Source organism: Monodelphis domestica, chromosome 4 (genome assembly GCF_027887165.1).
Source record: "Monodelphis domestica isolate mMonDom1 chromosome 4, mMonDom1.pri, whole genome shotgun sequence".
Classification (NCBI taxonomy): Eukaryota; Metazoa; Chordata; class Mammalia; order Didelphimorphia; family Didelphidae; genus Monodelphis; species Monodelphis domestica.
Genome location: NC_077230.1, coordinates 327,308,579 through 327,332,788, shown reverse-complemented (window position 1 = coordinate 327,332,788; position 24,210 = coordinate 327,308,579).

The window sequence follows — 24,210 nt, the reverse complement described above, 5'->3', positions numbered from 1 at the left end:
AAAAAATCATTTGTACTCTATTTGGTTCCTCTGAGGCAGGAATAGCAGCACTAAAAACCAAACAAACAATTACCTTTTGTCAGGATCCATTTTATAGCAAGGGGTTAAAGTGATTAACCTAGGAAGTGTCTGAATTCAGATTTGAACCCACATCCTCTCAACTCTAGACCTGGAGCTCTATCCACTGTGCTCCCTCACTGCCTAAAGGATGAGCATTTCTTCAGTGTGTTGTTTTTTAAATAAACCCTTAACACAAAACAATTATTTCCAAACCCTGTACTGAGGCTGTCCTTTATCCCTTGGCCCTAAATTAGTCTTGTTGACTGGACTTTAATAGTCTTTAACAACCTTAGTTTTCTGATATTCTACCCCAAATCACATGAGAAGCAGACAGAGTCTGGCCCACTGAATAAGGGAGGGGGCAGATTTTATCAGAGGCAGGCACAGTAACAATCAGGGAAAGGATAGTTAACAATTCGACTTCAAAGAAAGAGACAGAGAATTAAAAAAAATAGACCTAGAACTCTAATTGGCACAATTCAGGGTGCCCCCAAAAGTCTTAGTGCAGATGTGAGCTTTCCTAGCTTTTCCTTAGCTTTAAGCATTAAGACTTTGGGGACATCCCTTATAATAAAGCACATTCTTAATGTTGACCCTGAACATTAATTGTCCTCAGTCTTAAAAAAGACAGGAAACGATGCACCTTACCATTTTAGTTTGAATATAGAAATATAGGCAGCATTTTATTTTTTTCAAAATCATTGGTTGGTTATGGTATATGGCCTATGAACTTTTTTTTTCTTTTTCCAGTTAGCATGTACCAATATGCATTTTTCCTGTTCAAAGAAATTTCATTTTAAGGAGTGTGTCCTATATTTGGGGAAGCCAAAATCTGGTAAAGATTTTATATCTATCTATCTATCTATCTATCTATCTATCTATCTATCTATCTATCTATCTATCTATCTATCTATCTATCATCTATCTATCTATCTATCTTCTTTTTAACCCTTACTTTCTACCTTAGCAACAATTCTAAGACAGAAGGGCGAAGGCTAGGCAAATGAGGTTAAGTGACTTGCCCAGGATCACCCAGTAAGAAGCATCTGGGGCCACATTTGAACCCAGATCCTCCTGACTCCAGGTTGGTGCTCTATCTACTGAGCCACCTAGTTCTCTCTCTCTTTCTCTCTCTCTCTCCCCTCCTTCCTTCCTTCCTTCCTTCCTTCCTTCCTTCCTTCCTTCCTTCCTTCCTTCCTTCCTTCCTTCCTTCCTTCCTTCTTCCTCCTCCCTCGCTCCCTCCCTCTCTCTTCTTTCTTTCTTTCTTTCTTTCTTTCTTTCTTTCTTTCTTTCTTTCTTTCTTTCTTTCTTTCTTTCTTTCTTTCTTTCTTTCTTTCTTTCTTTCTTTCTTTCTTTCTTCCTTTCTTCCTTTCTTCCTTTCTTCCTTTCTTCCTTTCTTCCTTTCTTCCTTTCTTCCTTTCTTCCTTCCTTCCTTCCTTCCTTCCTTCCTTCCTTCCTTCCTTCCTTCCTTCCTTCCTTCCTTCCTTCCTTCCTTTCTTCTTTCTTTCTTTCTTTCTTTCTTTCTTTCTTTCTTTCTTTCTTTCTTTCTTTCTTTCTTTCTTTCTTTCTTTCTTTCTTTCTTTCTTTCTTTCTTTCTTTCTTTCTTTCTTTCTTTCTTTCTTTCTTTCTTTCTTTCTTTCTTTCTTTCTTTCTTTCTTTCTTTCTTTCTTTCTTTCTTTCTTTCTTTCTTTCTTTCTTTCTTTCTTTCTTTCTTTCCCCTTAACTTGCATCTTCCTCTGGTACCTTATTGTCACTTTGTCAAGGTCAAGTGTGATTATTATAATCCTATTGTTCAGTTTTATGGTTGTTTTTTTTCCTTCCATTTTCATTGTTTTCTTGGTTCTCCTTGCATATTATTTTACACCAATTCCTATAGTCTTCCCATGTTTCTCTGAATTATTCATATTCATCATTTCTTCTGGCAAAATACCACACCATCATATCCATGTATACAATTTATTGAGTTTCTTTCCAGCAAATAGGGATTTGTTTTGTTTCTAGGTCTTTGCAAATAGAAAACATCCTGCCATCAATATTTGGTGTGTACAAAATCTTTCTATCTTTGATCTTTTTGAGGTATAGGGTTAAACTTTGATCACCTGGACATTTTAATTGCTTAGAAGGTTCTACTTAAGTGGGGTAATTTCATAAAGTTCTATTTAAAGAGATAATTTCATAAGGTTCTACTTAAGTGAGATGATTTTGTAAAGTTCTACTTTAATGAGATAATTTTGTAAGGTTCTATTTAAGCAAAATAATTTCATAAGGTTCTATTTAAGCGAGATAATTTCGTAAGATTCTACTTAAGTGAGATGATTTTGTAAGGTTCTTAAGTGAGATCATTTCACAAGGTTCTACTTAAGTGAGATAAGTTCATAAAGTTCTACTTAAATGAGATAATTCTATAAAGTACTTTGCAAGCTTTAATGTGATTTGAAAGTAGCAGCTAGTTATTATTAATTTTCTTTTAGTCTCTTCTCCTACTCCATGCCTTACCTTTCTTTCTCTTTAGTAGAATATCTAACTTCCTTCAAAGCTCAATTTAAATGCTACCTCACATAGAAAACCAACCTAGAACTCCCAATTACTAATATTGTCCATCCCTCAGGTTTTTATACAAACTTTATATCAATTTAATAATTTAATTATCTCAGCATATGTTGTTTTCTCTAATAGAGTACAAGCTTCTTAAGGACAGCAGTGACTGTCTTTTGTGGTCTTTGTAACTTTGGTATCTGAAACCTAATTGATGTTCAATAAATGCTGTTTCTTGTTATTGAATCACAAGCTAGAACTCATCAGGACTTAAAAGTTTAATTAACTAAATTACTTCCATTGCTTCTCACTTCTCTCTCTCTGTGGGCACTGTATGAATAATATCGGTAGTTAACTTGGCTTCTGTGACTTCTTGACATTCTGGAGTTCATTCAGCCAACTCTGGGGACTTATTAGGTGTTTGTGACTTTTAAAGTGGTCAGCTTTGTGGTTTGGGTAAAGAAAAAAACCCAAAACATTCCTCCTCAGAATTTCTGATATTCTTATTCTCCAAAAGAAAACCTATCAGGGATATTTCTTTTGAATTCTCTTGTGGATAAGGAGTTCAAGAAAAGGAGAGAAAAAGGAAAAAGAACCATTTTTAGGGTTTGATTACATGAATATTTCCTTTGACTTACTTTCTTTTGAATGAACAGAGAGTTTTTTCATCTATATTTATGCTCTTTAATGTAAAACATCTGTCAGTCTTCTGTCGTTCCTGGGTGGCTAGCTTCATAGTGATATGACTTTCAATCTGAAGTTCTCATTCTTCCTTTTCCACTTGGTGGACAAATTTAGGACAATTAAAAAATTTAATTGAAGTGAATTTTATTGAGATGAAATTTTGAAGTACAATAGATTGATCTCTGTTCTCAATTGGGATGGAACATATTTCCTAAAGAATGAGTCCCTGAGTGTCTCTGGTTGGGGGATGCTCCTCTATACCTAAAGGAGATTTGCTACTTTATAGTTCACCACTGATTCTTATAGTTTTATGATGTAAATGTTAGCAGTTGGGACAATTTTCCTTGAAGATCTTAGAAGAATGAAAGTGGAAATTTGGTCTTTTTTTACATACCAAAATGATGCTAAGTTCTTTATTTGAGTTATAAGGTTCCAGTTAGTTTTACTTATTGCCAAGTTCTATGGCCTATAACACTCCTGGGGGCAGAGATCAAACTTAAAATGTAATTTTATAGAAGTATTTGGGTCTAGATCTTTGAACAAAAAAGCAACCAAAATGTCAAGACTGGTTTGTGCTTTGGTCCAGTGTGGTTAGTGACTGCCTTACTGCACTAAAGAGGAACTGAGGTATCATGCACACACCTCAGAGTACCTTCTATTTCACAACATAGTTAAATATGGAGGAATTCTTTGATAGAAAGTTGGCTTCTGGATGATGATTTTTTGTCATGGAAGCCCCAAAAGAAGATAAAACCAGAAAACGCGCTTGGTTCTGGGTATCTCCCTTCATATCTGCAATGACAATGCTAAAAAAGTAGGTTGAAAATGCAAAGAACTGTACAGTTTTTAGACCATCCTTGTCAATTTATGGTAAATGTTACTATTCTAAATGTGAAATCTTTGTCTAGTGCTTGAGGAGATGGTATGCTCCTGGGGGAACTAAATTACAACCCACAATGACATTTTTCTGTAAGTGAAATTGCAGCTAAATGGAAGAATGCTTTATAGGTTCTCTTTAGAGAGGCAAATAATCAAGTTGGTGGACTTGGCTTCATTGTACACCCAAGGGCACCACAAAACATCATTGCAAAGGACACTCAATCATTTTACCAATTAGTGCTCATCATGTGCAGAGGCAAGGAATCTGTCATGGAGATAATTATATTTAACACACCACTATCTGCTGCAGAGGATGAAAAAGTAGAGAAATTCTAGAAAGAACTTGATCAGGTCCTTGAAGCCAAGTCGTTCTCTCTCTCTCTCCCCCTCTCTGTCTCTCTCTCTCCTCCCTTTCTCCCTCCCTCCCTCCCTCTCTCTCTCTCTCTCTCTCTCTCTCTCTCTCTCTCTCTCTCTCTATATATATATATATATATATATATACACACACACACATACTTGGATTCATAGGGATTTGGATATAAAGATGGACACATGGAAATGTGATAGAAAAATAGACTGAAAAAAGATTTGGAATTAAGAAATAAAAGAAGTAATGTAGATTTCTTAGGACCTGGTGATAATATGTCATTATCCTTTAGGAAGAGAGCCAGAAGGTGATGGATGTGGTAAGCCTTGATTAGCACTGCAAACAATGATGACGTCTTAGGAAATGATTGTTTTCTGATAGAGGAGTAATTTTAGGATTGAAATGTGTGCTGTCAGTTTATTGACCAGTCCAATCAAAGGTTAAAATCAAAACGAAATAAAAGAAAAGATTATTGAGAGGCATCAAGAATACCAGATTCTATTGTGTTTATAATTTATTGATTGGAAAAAGCATTTAACTTACAGGCTCTCCTCTAATAAGTTTGTCTCCCACTTGAATACTGTAAAACTCCAAGGGGATTCCTTGACAGATTGAAAATATGAGATAACCTTGCTTAATGATTCATTGTTATCTTGTCCCCAAAGTTGATTACCTCTCTTGTGGAAGATGCCCTCCATGGAATTTAAATGGAAGATGAATTCTTTAATCATGGTGGGGCTCACTAGATGCTTTGATTGCAGATAATGTTGGGAAACTAAGTAGCACCGTGGATACAGGGCCAGGTTTAGGGTCTGGAGGACCCAAGTTCAAATCTGGCTTCAGACACTTACTAGCTTTATGACCACTGGTGAATCATTTAACCCAATTTGCCTCAGTGTCCTCATTTGCAAAGTGAACTGGAGAAGGACATGGCAAACCACTCCAGTTTTCTTTGCTAAGAAAACCCCAAATGAGGTCATGAAGAATTATACACACCTCAAATGATATTAGACCTATTACACTAAAGTGTGGAGCATTGTAGGTTCTTTCAATGAGATTGATGGCAGCTACTAAAAAAGAATGCATGTTGCCAAGGAGATGATATAATTTCATGGGCAGCCCATTGAGTTAGCCTATGTGTGTGGAAGTGAGTGTGTGTGAGGGTGAATGCACATGTACATACATATAATTTGAATAAACACTATAGCTCTGGGCAGCGAGTCTGGCCAAGAATGGAATAGGCAGAGAGCAGGCTATATAACATGTCTGGAAAACTGTGTGCAGTTCTATTAACAATGTCAAGCTTTTCCACATGAATAAATCACATCTTCTTATGTAATTATTCTTCTGATGATTCTCTATGGCTTTGTGGTACACCATATCAGAAAAATCAGAATTGCTGGTGACCCAAAGTAAGCCCATTACCAAGAGTTACTTGTGTGCAAGAAGTTATAGAAAAGATATTGAGGAGATGCGTGAGCAGGAGAGGAGAGAGAAGGATCATGTTGAGGATGAGAGTTATCAGGTGGACAGCTCAATTGATGAACTGGGACTGGGTATCATTATTAAATTCTAATTTTATTATATAATTATATATTACATATATAATTATAAAATCTTAGAGGAAGGTCTCCATTGAATTGAATGAGTTCTTGGAAGGATTTATGGCAGAACATGGAGAAAAAAAAATCACACATGATGGTCTGGATGACTTGCTATTGATACTGGTGAAAAGGAATATATAAACTGATATATAGATACACATATATGCAGAAATGATATCAAAGTAAGTTTATTTATTAATTTATTAAAATATCACCTTAGCTTTTTAGACACTTAATAAATATTTGTTGACTTGTTAATATAATACTACTCAGTTAAGTGTGAAGTCAGATAAAATCTGTAATTTCTTTACACATGATATACTAAATTTTTAAAAATCCCCTACCCTCTGATTTGGTATCAAATCCTGGGTATTAATTCCAAGGCAGATGGTAAGGGCTAGGCAATGGGGGTTAAATGCCTTGCCCAGGGTCACATATCCAGGAAGGTCAGATTTGAACCCAGGACCTCCCATCTATAGGCCTGGCTCACCATCTACTGAGCTACCTCTAGCTGCTCCTAGAATGTTAAATTAGATGTCTCCCATATTGTATTTGGGCAGCTGATCTTTTTGAACCTAAAAATTCCTAAGGATTTTTATTTGTATTAGTTCATTTTTTTAGCTTGTTTTTAATTTTATTGTTTTTGAGACTAGGTCTCCTTATCTTAACCAGGTTGAGAGTACGTTGTCCACTCACAGGTCTGGTCCTATTGCTGATTGTCAGGGAAGCCTTTGAACTAATCCATTTCTGACATAAGTGAAGCTTGGGCAGCCTGGTGACCCTTTACTCTCGGGGTTCATGATTTTGGTGCAAGACTTAATGTGGATATCTGATTTGCACAGAACTCCCAAGCTCAAGCTCTCCATGAACCTCAGCTTCCCTCCCCTCAATGGCAGGAACTACAAGTGTGTGCCACCATGGCAACCACTTTTAGATTGTTGAATTGAAGTTTTTATAAATTTCACTTTGGTCATTGTCATCATCATCATCATCCAGTGCATTAATTAGCCCTCAAAATTTCATGCAATCCATATATTTTATGATTTTGATACTTGTGTGACCCTGAGCAAGTCAGACAAATTCTTTTAGTTTCAATTTTTTAAATCTGTGAAATAGGAATAAATAATAGCACTTATAATGTCATCATCATTATCAAATGACAATATATGTAAAGAACTTTGTAAACTTTTAAACACTACATACATTATATCTACTTATTATTTTATTTACATTTTATATTGTTATTTTATGCTATTGTTATTATTACTATTATTATTCCTTCCAAAATATTGATACCAATGTTAAAAAACACCAAGGCAAGACCAGGACCTTTGCGTCCCCCCTACAGACTCCCTTCCAAATTAATATTGACTAATCACATCGGAACTCTGTGTTGGATTGTGTTAGGCCATTCAACCAATTTCAAATTTGCCTGACTCTACATCTTGCCTACAAAGATATTGTAAGAGAATTTCTTAAGTGCTTTGCTAAAATCCAGGTAACTCTTGATTTTATATAATTGTTATTTATCTAGAGATCATGATTTCTGCTATTTCTGATACCTGAGTGGTTATATGAAATGTTAAAAATAATATCTGACATTAGGAAGCACTTGAAGATTTGCAAAATATTTTCTCTACGTCCTCACAGCATCCCATAAGGTTAGTATGATACAAGCTATTCAGCTTTTCCAAATGAGGAAAAAGAAAGTCAGAGACATTATGTTCATTGATTTGTCCATGCTTGCACAGCCAGGGTAGGAAAATTTGAATCCAATTCCTCCTGATTGCAAAGATGACCTATTCCAAATCGACAAAGCACCACTTATACGTTGCCAGCAAATTCTGATTAGGGGAAATCAAACTGCTGTTTTTGCCTGGGTGGATGAAAAGTTACTACTGCTATATTTTCACTGTCATCCCTGTGATTGATGAGGATATATATCTTAAATGTGAACATTTTCAGAGTGAAGAATTTTGCTTCATCAGTCATATAAAATTTTCATATCTCCTTAAATGCTAATCCAATCTTCTTAGTGATGTTTGACCTGACTCTTCACTTTCTGTCTGTCATTTTCATTCTTTCTTCAGATAAATTTAAATTTGATATATTATGGTCACCTTGATGCTTCTGAAATCCTCCTTTTCCTAAAATTCATAGGATTCAGAACTGAAAGAGACCTTAAAGTTTATCCAGGATGACCCTTTCTTTGAACAGGATAGGAAATGGAGCCCCCCAGGGATCAGTACATAAAAATATTTACAGCTCAAAAGAGTCCTCAGAAGCTCTTAGATTCACTTCTCTCATTTTATAGATGAGGAATCTGAGCCCCAGGGAGTTTAAGTGAATTGCTCAAGATCACAAAGGTAATAAGTGTTGGAGAAAGGAGTTGGTTTTAGGTCTTCTGACTCCAGGCAATGTTTTTCCCACTGCATCACGTTGCCTCCCTATGAAATACTTTCTCTAAGATCATAAGATGACAAGTAGCTAAGCTTGGATTTAAGCACTTTCTAATTGTGAGACTTCTTTTCTCTAGGATTACTATCCTTGATATCTTTGAACACAAGTCATGTTACATTATTTTGAACCCCTTCATCATCTTACTTTCCAAATGTAATAGATACAAGTTTCAGAAGGATATATAAGTTGTGAAATAAGAATTATCTTCTTTCTTGTAACCGTGGTTTTGGTTTTCTGGACATGGGATATAGACTACTTTCCTTCATAGCTGACTGTCATTGACAGATTGGGTAAAATCATTTGCCTTTGATCTCAAGGCCAAATTTTGCAATGGTCCAACTATTTATTGAATTTTTAAACAAATTAGTTATCCAATGAGACTGTCCTCTATATGTAGTGAAACTGTTTTGATGTGTGGCTAAAAAGGAGTATAGAATGGAAATATCGAGTGTCTTCTTCCCTTACCCTTGCCTATTTTACCAGGTAGAGAAGCAGTGAATTATGACCATCAAAGACTGACCATTCCAATGTACTCAGAGAGAGAAGGGTACTTGGCTATCTATCTGTTCTTTAAGAATTATTAGTCTAGGGGAAATACTTTTTAGGTTAAAGCTAAATTCTTGATTGCCATTTCTTTTGTAACTTGAAGTTAGGCTTGGCATTGTTCATCTTTTCTTCCAAAGCCAGAATCCAGAAAAGTCTGAAAAGACCAAGGAATAGACTCTTCTCTCTCTTGAGTTTTCCAACTCTGCCTCTGCCTTCACCCAAACTTAGGTTATTAATCTCCACCAATGAGGAGAGTTTCATACCAATGGACTTTGAGGTTCAAATTACAACTGTAAAGTCTGTCCTAGGTAGCCAGCAAGGCAGAGGTGGAACAAAGGAACTAAACAGGTATAGAGAAAATGATTATACATATATAAAATTGCTAGACTAGTTGAAACAGGGGATATTTATTTTAAGAGAAGAAAGGAAAGTCAGAATCATTCTCTCTAAATATTTTTAGGAGCTGTCATATATAAGAAAAATTAGACTTATTCTATGGGATGCCAAAGGGGAGAACTATGAGGAAGAGGTAGAAGTTAATAGAAAGTAGAATTAAATTTAATATTAGCAAGATCTTGTTATCAATTAGAGCAATTGGAAAGTAGAATGGGAGGGAGGGAGGAAGTGGGCTTTGTATCACTGGATGTATTCAAGTAGAGAGAGGTTCGAGGATTAGTAGTCTATGATACTATAAAAATGGGTGCTTGCCTTGGGTAAAGATTTGGATTAGATGATTGCTGAGGTCTCTTTGAAATCTATGATTTTAGTTTTCATAGATAGTCTCATTATTTGCATGGTCTTTACTAGATCTAGGTTTTATGGTATTCCTGAGTCTTCTCCTATTTCTCTTCCAGAATTGAAGACTGCAGCACAATTTGTCAGAAAACTCAGTTTGGCCTAAGAGTGAACTTCCATGTTAAGAATCTTCAGTTTAATCTATAATAGGGTTATTCCATCTTCAGTTAATGATATAATAACTTGGGTATCTTTGTGGAAGAATAAATAACATAGAGTTAATGAAAGTATATTTAATTTTTTAAATTTTATTTAATTAGATGATTTAGAATATTTTTCCATGGTTACAAGACTCATGCTCTTTCCCTCCCCTCCCCGCACCCTCTTCCCATATCTGATGCACAATTCCACTGGGTTTAATATGTGTCATTGATCAAGACCCATTTCCATATTATTAATATTTGCAAAAGGGTGATCTTTTAGAGTCTACTTTCCCAGTTATAGCCCCATCAACCCATGTGATCAAGGAGTTATTTTCTTCTGTGTTTCATTTCCCACAGTTCTTCCTCTGGATGTGAATAGCATTCTTTCTCATAAGTCCCTCAGAATTGTCCTGGATCATTGCATTGCTGTTAGTAGAGAAGTCCATTATGTTGGATTGTACCACAGTGTATCAGTCTCTGTGTACAATGTTCTCTTGGTTCTGCTTCTTTTACTCTACATCAATTCATGGAGGTCATTCCAGTTCACATGGAATTCCTCCACTTTTTTATTCGTTTGAGCACAATAGTATTCCATCACCAACATATACCACAATTTGTTCAGCCATTCCCCAATTGAAGGACATCCCATCATTTTCCAATTTTTTGTCACCACAAAGAACGCAGCTATGAATATTCTTGTACATGCCTTTATCCTTATTATCTCTTTGAGGTACAAACCCAGCAGTGCTATGGCTGGATCAAAGGGCAGACAATCATTTAGTGCCCTTTGGGCATAGTTAGAAATTGCTTTCTGGAATGGTTGGATTATGCAGAACTCCACCAGCAATGCATTAATGTCCCAATTTTGCCACATCCTCTCCAACATTCATTACTTTCCTTTGCTATCATTTTAGCCAATCTGCTAGGTGTGAGGTGATACCTTAGAGTTGTTTTGATTTGCATTTTTTTGATTACAAGAGATTTAGTACATTTTTTCATGTGCTTATTAATAGTTTTGATTTCTTTATCTGAAAATTGCCTATTCATGTCCCTTGCCCATTTGTCAATTGGGGAATGACTTGATTTTTTTTTTGTACAATTGATTTAGTTCCTTATAAATTTGAGTGATTAGACCTTTGTCAGAGATTTTTGTTAGAAAGATTATTTCCCAATTTGTTGCTTCCTTTCTAATTTTGATTGCATTGGTTTTGTTTGTACAAACCCTTTTTAATTTAATATAATCAAAATTATTTATTTTGCTTTTTGTAATTTTTTCTAACTCTTGCTTGGTCTTAAAATCTTTCCTTTCCCAAAGATCTGACAAGTATACTATCTGAGTTCACCTAATTTACTTATTGTTTCCTTCTTTATGTTCAAGTTGTTTACCCATTCTGAGTTTATCTTGGTGTAGGTTGTGAGATGTTGATCTAAACCTAATCTCTCCCATACTGTTTTCCAATGTTCCCAGCAGTTTTTGTCAAATACTGGATTTTTGTCCCAAAAGCTGGGATCTTTGGGTTTATCACAGACTGTCTTACTGAGATCACTTACCCCAAGTCGATTTCCACTGATCCTCCCTTCTGTTTCTTAGACAGTACCATATTGTTTTGATGACCATTGCTTTATAGTACAGTTTGAGATCTGGTACTGCTAGGTCACCTTCCTTCACATTTTTTTAATCATTTCCCTTGATATTCTTGATCTTTTGTTCTTCCAAATAAACTTTGTTATTGTTTTTTCTAATTCTGTAAAAAAGTTTTTTGGTAGTTTGTAGAGTATGGCACCAAATAAGTAAATTAGTTTGGATAGAATTGTCATTTTTATTATGTTAGCTCATCCTACCCATGAGCAATTAATGTTTTTCCAATTATTTAGATCTAGTTTTAATTGTGTGGAGAGTGTTTTGTAGTTGTGTTCATATAGTTCCTGTGTTTGTCTTGGCAGATAGATTCCTAAGTATTTTATATTGTCTAGGGTGATTTCAAATGGAATTTCTCTTTCTAACTCTTGCTGCTGGGATGAGTTGGAAGTATATAGAAATCCTGATGATTTAGTAGGTTTATTCTGTATCCTGCAACTTTGCTAAAGTTGTTGACTATTTTGACTAGCTTTTTAATTGATTCTCTAGGATTCTTTAAGTAGGCCATTATGTCATCTGCAAAGAATGATAGCTTGGTCTCCTCATTACCTATTTTAATACCTTCAATTTCTTTTTCTTCTCTAATTGCCACTGCTAGTGTTTCTCATACAATGTTAAACAATAGAGGTGATAATGGGCATCCTTTTTTCACTCCTGATCTTATTGGGAATGTATTTAATTTATTCCCATTGCAGATGATGTTTGATGATGGTTTTAGATAAATACTGTTTATTATTTTTAGGAAAGGACCTTCTATTCCTATACTTTCTATTATTTTCAATAGGAATGAGTGTTGTATTTTGTCAAAGGCTGTTTCTGTATCTATTGAGATAATCATGTGATTTTTGTTGGTTTGCTTGTTGATATGGTCAATTATGTGGATGATTTTCCTAATATTGAACCATCCTTGCATTCCTGGTATGAATCCCACCTGATCATAGTGAATAACTCTCTTGATCACTTGCTGGACTCTTTTTGCTAGTATCCAATTTAAGATTTTTGCATCTATGTTCATTAAGGAGATTGGTCTGTAGTTTTCTTTCTCTGTTTTTGATCTACCTGGCTTTGGAATTAGTACCATATTTGTGCCATAAAATGAATTTGGTAGAATTCCTTTGCTTATTCTGTCAAGTAGTTTGTATAATATTGGGATTAGTTGTTCTTTGAATGTTTGATAGAATTCACTTGTGAATCCATCATGCCCTGGGGATTTTTTCTTAGGGAGTTCTTTAATGGCTTGTTCAATTTCTTTTTCCAATATGGGGTTAAGTATTCTATTTCTTCTTTTGTTAATTTAGGCAATTTATATAAATATTCATCTATTTATACTTCTTGCCATATAACTGGGCAAAATAATTTTCAATGATTGCCTTAATTTCCTCTTCATTAGAGGTGAGGTCTCCCTTTTCATCTTGGATACTGTTAATTTGGTTTTCTTCTTTCCTTTTTTTATTAGATTGACCATTATTTTGTCTATTTTATTTGTCTTTTCAAAGTACCAGTTTCTAGTCTTGTTTATTAATTCAATAGTTCTTTTACTTTCAATTTTATTATTTTCTCCTTTAATTTTTAGGATCTTTTGTTTAGTTTTCATCTGGGGATTTTTAATTTGTTCACTTTCTAGTTTTTTAATTTTCATGACCCAATTCATTGATCTCTGCTCTCTCTAATTTGTTAATATATGAACTCAAGGATATAAATTTCCCTCTAAGTACTGATTTGTCTGCATCCCAAAGATTTTGAAAGATTGTCTCATCATTGTCATTTTCTTCAATGAAATTATTAATTGTTTCTATGATTTGTTCTTTAACTAATTGATTTTGGAGAATTGTATTATTTAGTTTCCAATTAATTTTTGATTTGCCTCTCCATGTACCCTTACTAATTAGTAGTTTTATTGTATTGTTATCTTAAAATGTTGCATTTATGATTTCTGCTCTTTTGCACTTGTTTGCAATGTTTTTATGCCCTAGTACATGGTCAATCTGTGTGAATGTACCATGTGCTGCTGAAAAAGTATATTCCTTTTTGGCCCTATTTATTTTTCTCCATATAGCTACTAACTCTAATTTTTCTAAGATTTCATTCACTTCTCTTATCTCTTTCTTATTTATTTTTTGGTTTGATTTATCTAGTTCTGATAGAGGAAGGTTCAGGTCTCCTGAAAGTACATTTAAATGGAGTAATAGACTCATAATATTATATAATGTTAGAGCTGGAAGGATTATTAGAAATTTAATTGTATTAGATCTTTAGATCATAAAGGAAGTCAATGGCAGAATCAGGACAAGAACTCAGGTCTTATTTGATGACCTTTGTATACCACATGGCTTTCAAAATTTTAGACATGGAGGGTACTTTTATCATAATTGATTAACCATACCCAAGGAATATTGATTAATAGATTGATGTTACCTTTGAGTGAGATTTCTGGTGCTCTGTACTTGGCCCTTTCCCATTCAACATTGACTCAATTATTTCTATCAATGACTTGGACAAAGAGGTTGAAGATGTGCATATGAAATTGTGCCCAAATCAAAATTCAAACATATTTAAGGGAGCAGCCAGAATGCTCAGTGGATAAGAGAGCAAACCTGGAGACAGGAAATCTTGGGTTCAATCTGGCCTCAGATACTTCCTAGCTGTGTGACTCTGGTCAAGTCACTTAATCTCCATTGCCCAGCCTTACTGCTCTTCTGCCTTGGCATCAATACATGTACTGGTGTCATTCCTCTAGTTCTTTTAGTAACTTGGGAATTTTTTATATCTTGTAAAGATCTAGAAGAAAGCCAATGGGCTGTATGGATCCTCTGTGGAAGGCTAATACAAAGACATGAACAAGAATCACACAGGTCTGAGAAGGCATGGAGGAGTCATGATCTGTTAAAATGGGGGATACACCCACATTAGTGAGATCACAGGTTCTTGGAGGTTCTGGAATGAGCCATTGTAGCATCTGGTTGTGTCTCATTGTCAAATGTCTGACCCATTCCCTTTTCTAGTCACAAGTAAAAGATATTCAAAAGTTTCTTTCATGCCTCTCCTTGTCAGTAGGTCCTAAGGGATAATATGGAGTAAGTCAAAAAGCATTTATTCAGTACCTACTGGGCTAGGCAATGTGCTAAGTGCTGGGGATACAAAGAAAGCAAAAGAGTATCTGTGATTTGCCCATCAAAATATCAAGGGTGTTCTCAGTGATGGAAAAGACAATTCCTTCCAGCTCTAAATCTAAAGAACATTATTGGGGGCAGCTAGGTAGCTCAGTGGATTGAGAACTGGGTTCAATTCTATCCTCAGACACTTCTTAGCTATGTGACCTAGCTATGGGAAATTCACTTAACCCTCATTGCCTCACCATTGACCTTGTAACCAATACATTGTATTGATTATAAGTTGGAAGGTAAGGGTTTAAAAAATAAAGCATATTATTTTTATTTACTAAGAGATTTTTTGAGTGTGATTGTGTTATATAATAATTGTACCCTTTTAATTTGTACATTAAAATATGATTCTTTTGCATTTGTTCAGCTTCTATCTTATTATCATCTCTCACCTTGATTATGGCAATAGCCTTATGATTGGGTAATCCTCCTCAAGTCCTCCCCACTCCAATTCACCTTCCACATCACTGCTCACAGATTTTCACAAGGCACAGATCTGATCATATCACTCTCTTACTCTGTAAGCTTGTTACAAGGGAATCACTTTAAAAGACTGATATATATTAATTTAAGGTCGCCAAGGAATCAGCTATGTAATTCCTAAATGAAAAACTCAAGTCAGCCGTCAGCCTTTTTTGGAGTTTAATTACAATAGGAGCAAGAAAGGAATTAGAGATATATATAGAGAGAGAAAGGGGAGAGAAGGGAATAGGGCTTAAATACCCCTTCTGTTTAGGCTGGGCCAAAAGGCCCAAGCCCTTAGATAGCTGGGGCAAAGAAAAGAGATCAGTCCCTTTCACTCACGTGTCCAAAATGGAGAAACAGTCTCAGAGGCCCCCACCTTCAGCTTCCTTCAGAGCAAGCTTCCTCAGAGCCCAGGAACCACACCGACCAAAAACTCAATCCTCTCTCCCGAGTCTCCAGACCCTCCTATCTTTCAGGACACCATCCAAGTTGCCTCCCCTCAGTCCTCACATCTACCAATCACTCTTCATCAATTTCCCTGTCAATGGAGGCTCTCGCTTAACCCAGGACCGCCCAGAGGTTTCTGGCTTTTGCACATGTCTGTTGAAGGTCATATTTTTCAAATGATTAAATCTTTACTCCTTTGTTCCAGCCCTTTCTAATTCCTGTTAACTTGAGTATGGTAGAGATTGGAATAATTAAATTTTGATCTAGGCTGCAGCCCTTACTCAATCTTATTAGGACTGAATAGGGTGGAGTATCTCCATTGTATCAATTCTAAAATCAATCAAGACTCAAAGAAATTCCTGTTCTATGCTCAAGCATAGGTCAAAGTCCTTTCCATTGTTCAGCAAAGGGTTTCTGTCCTAAAGTAATCTTAAGAAGGGAAGAGAAGGAACCTCCCATGCCAATGGAGTTCCCATTCCAATAGACTATCAGTAAGAAATTTTCCAAGTATGAAATATCCCAATGGTGAAATTTCCAACATTTATAAGTCTAAGGAATTTTGAGGTTTACAATCCCCCCTGATGATCATTGGGAGACTAGTCTCCCCATTGATCATTTAATATAATCATTTTGTAGTTCTAAATTCACTTCTAACTAAAGAAATATTCAATTTTCTAGGAGAAATTAGAATAGTGAGAGAGGAAATAGAAAAGAAAAGAAAGCAAAACCAATGTTTGCTAGGCGCATTGACAGAAAGCCAAATTAGGGGCAGTCCCTTTTGGCATAAATGTTACAATAAATGTTCAATCAAAAGTTCAGTCCAATCAATCACATCCAAAGTTCATTCTTGATCTTCTTGATGAAGTGTAGGTTTTTGGCATCTTTCTGCAACAGTTCATTCTCTGGATATAAAAGTTTCAAGCTTCTTTCTTGAAGATCTTTTCTTGAACAAAATCAAAATCTTTGAATTTTTTATAAAAGTAAAATCTTAAACAAAAGTCTTGGATTTTTATAAAAATAAAATCTCAAACAAAAAAAATTCAAAAAATTCTTAGATTTTAAATTAAAATACAATCCCCCCTGAAGTAAGTATTAAAAAAAAATATATCAAGTTTAGCTCAGAATGCAATGTTCAGTTATGGGGGTGTATGTGTCAATTATCAAAAGAATAGAAAAATAATCAAAAACATAAGAAAAACTCAAAATAGACCTTGTATAGGTCCAGTTTAAAGTAATTTCTATCCCACAAGTATGTAGGACAGAATGCAGTAATATTTCACTTAGCCATTTGTAGCCAAGACTACAGGAAGTTGCCATAATATAAGAAGAAAAGAATTAGAATTCTATTTTGATGGGGAAATGTCATTCCCTTGTCTGATTTTTCCTCAGGGATATAGGGAGCCAGCATGATAGTCAAGCTTTTTACTTGTTTGAGTACTTCAAAAAGAGTGTAGATACAAGGAAGTCCTACGACTTAAACATAAGTTAAGCATCGCAACCTCGAGTCTCACTTTAATATTTCTTGTGTGCTCTATTGGCACTATTCAGGTTTAGTCTGTGCTCCTTGTTTTTATCCCTTTTCCTGGAATCAGACACAAACATTAATCACAGTCCTATAATATTTTATCAATAAATGGCAGGTTCCCATAGTTTAAAGCTTTTAGGCATATATTGATATTATAGCAAGAGTATATATATTAACTTGTATTACTGCAGGGAAAAAAATAATATTAATATTAATTATGTGTACCTTCAGTACAAAAAAATGAGAAAAAAATCAAATATTCTGATCAAAAAATAAAAAGAAATAAGAAAAAATAAGGGAAAAAAATCAGTAATTCAATATATTCTTGAAAAAAAAAAACATCCATTTGTCTATGGATTATTATCTCCAATTCTTATGATAAGATAGAGTCACAATTCATATGATAAGATAGAGTTAATCAGTCTCAGCAGAAGATGCTTTCTTCACATGTGAACAGTGAATCCAAGAGTCTCTTTCTCCAATCTTTATAGATGTTGGAGTAGTTAATAATATTTGGAATGGTCCTTCCCATGAAGGTTCAGTTGCTCCAGTTCGCTTGAAATTCTTGATATAAACTTTATCTCCTGGGTTCAGGTCATGCAGAGAAAAGTCTAATGGTCCAGCTTGTACTGCAGCTCCAGATTCATGAAGTTCACGTAATTTGTGCTGTAACTCCTGTATATAGGAAGCAATAGTAATATCTCCCCCTAATAGCGATGTATAAGCCGGGGAGAAAGGCTTAGCCTGTATAGGCGGATGTCCAAAAAGCATCTCAAATGGTGAAATATGTAAGTCTCCTCTAGGCCTGCTTCTAAGATAAAATAGGGCCAGAGGGAGAATTTCAGGCCATTTTAAATGGGTCTCAGTGCATAATTTGCCAATCATAGTCTTAAGTTCTTTATTCATCTTTCCTACTATTTGTGGAGAGGAGAAAAAAAACTGAAAAAGGTTAATTAATATCAACAAAATCAATACAATCTAAGAAGAATCATCTTTATTATACTGGGAAGTTCCCTGGGCACCCTCCTGAAGGGCACCTCTCTGAGGGTCATTAGTACCTCGAGTAATTTTTGGACGAGCGCCATTTCTCATATATTGTTGAGTATTATCATTAAAATTTTCTTCAATTTGAGCATTGTCATTAAATTCCCAATTCCTATTTCTATAATTCTGGTTTCTAAAGTTCTTATTTCTATATTCATTATAGTTATTTCCATAGTCATTATTATAATTTCTAGAATTCTGGTTTCTATAACCATTATCATAATTTCTATAGTTATTATTTCTAAAACCATTATTAAACTGTGTATTCCTTCCAAACATCTTAAGAAAGGTTCTACATTCCATCATTTTGTGGCCCTTCTTCTCACAGAAGTGGCAAGTAATGGATTGATAATTGGATTTCTGGAGAGGGGCAATTGTCGTTGGTTCATTATCATGCCCACTTTCTAATTTAGTTATCCTATCTATTACACATCTCATTTTTTTCTTCATTTCCTCCATGTCATCATTATTCTCTTTCTCCTTTTCTTCGTTTCCCTTAAAAACATATATAGCTGTTTTTCGCAATTCTTCAAGGTCCATATCTGACCATCTTGGGCATTGTGTTTTAAAATAATTTTTAATTACTTTGCAACAATTGTTTACAAAGATTCTTCTAACTTGTCTTAAACTATTCTCTTTATTTAAGTCCCAATCTAAGTATCTGTCCCCAAACTCGATAATTCTGTCCATAAATCTGGAGGGTGTTTCGTTTTCCTTTTGCTTAATTTTTTCCAGTTCCATCCACTTATCTGTACTGTCCGCACATTCCTTCATGGCCGTGAGGATGGCCTCTCTACAACGGTATAGTTGTAGATAGTCCTCAGGATTATTATAGTCCCATTCGGGATCCTGAGATGGCCAATGTGCTGCATTACGCCCCCGGGTTTTGTTGACATGAGCAATTATTTTATTTTTTTCACGTTCACTTAAAAAAGCCTGTAGTAAGCTCTCAACGTCCTTGTAAGACGGGTTATACTGAAAAAATATGTCTCCCATCTTTTTTGTTACTAGAAAAGGATCTTGTTCATATGTGGGGATATTTCGTGTAAATTCATTTATTTCTTGGGGAGTAAACGGTATCCTATGTCTTAAAGTCACCACATCCCCATTTCGTCCTATTTCAGGTACTTCTCTTAGAGGAAACAGGCCTCTAGTTGAATTTTGCACCTGTGGGTCAGTTTGACAAGGACAGGTTTCTCTAGGAGGACAAGATCTCCCTTGCATTGGAATTTGGTTTTCTGTAGGAGAAGGAACATGAGAAGCTGGGATTGCAGGGGAAGGGTTTTGGGGATTAAATTCAGACAAGATTTGCACTACACGAGAGAAGCAGTCTGTTAACTGGGCTATAGGGAAGGTGTTTTCCATCTCTATTTCAGGGAAGGAAATTTCCTCATTCAAAGGTTCAGAAACAGGTCTGTTTCTGGTAGAGTGGGTGTTTGCCCATTGATCCTGTAAGAAACATTTTAGATCTTCTAATTGGGCTTGCATTTTATCCTCAATTTTTCCTATTTTATCTTCCATATCTCCCATTTTATCCTCAATATTTCCTATTTTATTCTCAATATTTCCTATTTTATCCTCAAGTTTTTCTATTTTATTCTCAATATTTCCTATTTTATCCTCAATTTTTTCTATTGTATCCTCAATTTTTTCTATTGTATCCTCAATTTTTTCTATTTTGTCCTCAATATTTTCTATTTTATCCTCAATGTTTTCTATTTTATCCTCATTTTTTTCTATTTTATCCTCAACATTTTCTATTTTATCCTCAATATTTTCTATTTTATCCTCATTTTGTTTTATTTTATCCTCATTTTGTTTTATTTTATCCTCATTTTGTTTTATTTTATCCTCATTTTGTTTTATTTTATCCTCAATATTTTTTATTTTTTCATCTCTAAATATAGTATTGAGGAGTACAAAAATGACAGTACCTATTAATATAAAAATTTGGAGGTACCCTTCATTCCTCAATGCCCCTACTTCTTCAGCTGCCATATAATTGTCAAAGAATGTAGTACTCATTTTTATATGTATATTTTGTAATTTCACAAAACACGTGGGGAGCAGGGCAAAGCAACAAACTTTCCACAGGGTTTTTTTTTTTTTTTTAATCCAGGAAGTTGTTCCTTAAGGGAAAGGATATTTAGAAACAGTTCTTCCAGCCAGGACTTTAGAGTCCTGTTGCTGAGATTTAAAAACAGCTGTTTTCTGTCTATCAGAGTCACACAGCTGGGAAGTATCTGAGGTCCGATTTGAACCCAGGACCTTCTGCCTCTAGGGCTGGCTCTCAATCCGCTGAGCTACCCAGCTGTCCCTTAAGATTAAAGGGAAGAAAAAGAAAAAACTGCTGATTCCAATTTAACTTAAGGAGAAAAGAGAAAAAGTTTTTTATACTCACGTGTTCTAGCAGCTGTGTCTTTAAGCCAAGTTTTTTTTTTTTTTTTAAAAAGGACTAAGTGGTGAAACAGTATAGTAAAAAGGCAAGGAAAAAGTTTTATTGAGAGGATTCTTTAGACTCCCGTGTAGTCAGCCACAATGTTACAAGGGAATCACTTTAAAAGACTGATATATATTAATTTAAGGTCGCCAAGGAATCAGCTATGTAATTCCTAAATGAAAAACTCAAGTCAGCCGTCAGCCTTTTTTGGAGTTTAATTACAATAGGAGCAAGAAAGGAATTAGAGATATACATAGAGAGAGAAAGGGGAGAGAAGGGAATAGGGCTTAAATACCCCTTCTGTTTAGGCTGGGCCAAAAGGCCCAAGCCCTTAGATAGCTGGGGCAAAGAAAAGAGATCAGTCCCTTTCACTCACGTGTCCAAAATGGAGAAACAGTCTCAGAGGCCCCCACCTTCAGCTTCCTTCAGAGCAAGCTTCCTCAGAGCCCAGGAACCACACCGACCAAAAACTCAATCCTCTCTCCCGAGTCTCCAGACCCTCCTATCTTTCAGGACACCATCCAAGTTGCCTCCCCTCAGTCCTCACATCTACCAATCACTCTTCATCAATTTCCCTGTCAATGGAGGCTCTCGCTTAACCCAGGACCGCCCAGAGGTTTCTGGCTTTTGCACATGTCTGTTGAAGGTCATATTTTTCAAATGATTAAATCTTTACTCCTTTGTTCCAGCCCTTTCTAATTCCTGTTAACTTGAGTATGGTAGAGATTGGAATAATTAAATTTTGATCTAGGCTGCAGCCCTTACTCAATCTTATTAGGACTGAATAGGGTGGAGTATCTCCATTGTATCAATTCTAAAATCAATCAAGACTCAAAGAAATTCCTGTTCTATGCTCAAGCATAGGTCAAAGTCCTTTCCATTGTTCAGCAAAGGGTTTCTGTCCTAAAGTAATCTTAAGAAGGGAAGAGAAGGAACCTCCCATGCCAATGGAGTTCCCATTCCAATAGACTATCAGTAAGAAATTTTCCAAGTATGAAATATCCCAATGGTGAAATTTCCAACATTTATAAGTCTAAGGAATTTTGAGGTTTACAAGCTCCAGTGGCTCTCTGTTGCCTCTAGAATCAAATCTAAAAGACTTGCTACACTTTTGAAGGTTATAAAGAGCCCTTTACAAATTAGCCATCTCTCTCTAGGGTCATCCTATATCACCCCAATTCCTGCAAGTCAGCCAAATTGTCCTTTCCACTCTTGCTCGTGCATGACACTGCCTTTTTCATTCGTTTGAACAATTTTGCATTTATTATCTTATACCCATCCTTGTTCTCTCTCCTATAGAATGCAAGCCCCTTGCAAGGAGGGTTTTTTTCATTTCTTGTATTTGGATCCCGAGCACACTGCCTGGTACTTAGAAGGCACTTGCTGCATGCTTGTCACTCCACTTTGGGTCTGCTACTCTCTGCAGTCTCAAGTCCACAGAACAAGATGTCCTATGATGGGTATATTCTGCTTTTCCCTGCCCTTTCCTTGCCTTTCCTGACTCCTTTTGTTTGTTGTTTCTTCCTCTAGACTATAAGCCCCTTGAGGGCAGGGATGGCCCTTTTTGTTAATTGTATTTCTAGTACTTAGCACAGTAATTGGCACATGTTGTTAGTCTTCCCTTGTTCAGTCATGTCTGACCCTTTGTGACCTCATTTGGAGTTTTCTTGGCAAAGATATTGGAATGGTTTTCCATTTCCTTCTCCAGTGCATCCCCATTTTATAGATGAAGAACTGAAGCAAACAGGGATTAAGTGACTTTCTCAGGTCACACAGCCAGTAAGAGGCCAGATCTGAACTTATGTCTTATTAATTCTAGGTCTGGTGAGTTGTTGTTTAGGTGATTAGTTATATCTAATTCTTCATGACCTCATGTTGGAGTTTTTTTGGCAGTTTGCCAATTCTTTCTCTACCCTTTTTACAGATGAGGAAACTAAAGCAAACAGGGTTCAACAATTTTCCAAGGGTCACACAGCTAGTAAAGTGTCTGAAACCAGATTTGAATTCAAGTCCTCCTGACTCTGGGTCTGGCATTCTATCCATTGTGCTCTGCCTGAAATTGGACTGTTTGTTTATTGTTTAGGAGTAATTATATGTTTCTTGCTATTTATACTACGCTGATAGATGCTACAAAAATTGAATATAAAGAAGACAGGTTTTTTTTTCTGTTAAGTTCTGGACCACCAGTCTCCAATCTGTTTGCTGAGAACCTCTAGGGACCCACAGAGTTATTACATGGTCTCTGAGGATTAGAATATACCCTAGACATTGTCATTTTAATCTTCATTTACTCCAATCAAATATGCATATGACTAATGGGTTTTGTGTCAACAGTGTTAATTATCAATGCTTCATTAGTGCCTAGTAAGAAAAATGTAGATGTTGCTGTGATTAATATTCATTTAATGGTATTATTCAATAGATGGTAGCTTCATCTATTTTCTTAATCAATGGATACGAAGCATGCAACTATATATCCTGTTGGAGTTTTTTGATGTTTTTTGAAATTATGACAGCATCTTCCTATTTGAAGAGGCTGAGAACCACTGAATTAGGCTGTATAAATTTCTGGAGAGCAGAAATAATGTTGTGTTCATCTTTGTGTTCCTTTCAATGCAATGAGCAATGCCTTGCATGTAGTAGGGCCCTAATAGATAACAATTAAGTGAATGAAATAATTTATCATCAGGAAGAGATAATAAAATATGCATTGGGAAGACTTTCTCTACCTTATTATATATAATATATTATAATAATACATTATATTATATAATAAATAATAATAACCAATAATATGTAATAAATACATATTTTAGATCTCTGTCTGTTGTCTGTCCATCTGTCTATCTTTCTGTCAATTTATCTATCTATCTATCTATCTATCTATCTATCTATCTATCTATCTATTTCTCTGTCTGTCTCTTTCTCTCTGTCTCTGTCTGTCTGTCTCTCTCTGTCTCTATCTTTGTCTTTGTCTCTTTGTCTGTCTCTGTCTCTGTCTCTCCCTCTCTCTCTCTCTCCCAAACATACTTTGTCTGGCATCCAAAGTCCTTTACAATTTGGCTTAAGCAAACTTTCCTCTCCTTTTCTCTCATACCTCTTTTACACACATTGACTACTGCCAAGCAGGACTGTTAATTTTTTTGGAACTCAGCTTGCCCTTTACTTTCTGTTCCTTAGCTAATCAGATTGCTTCCTAAACTCAGAACCTTGGCCTCTTCCCACTGTTCTCACCTCTGCCTTTTCATGGTTTTCAGCCCTTTCATCGCAGTCACCATCATCTGATCTAATCTGCAAGGCCCAGCTCAGGTGGCATCTCCTCTAGGACATCATCCCACTATCCCCACCTAGAATTTCTCTTTCCTTGTTTTGACCTGCAGTATCACTTTGTGTTGGTCTCATATGTTTATATATAT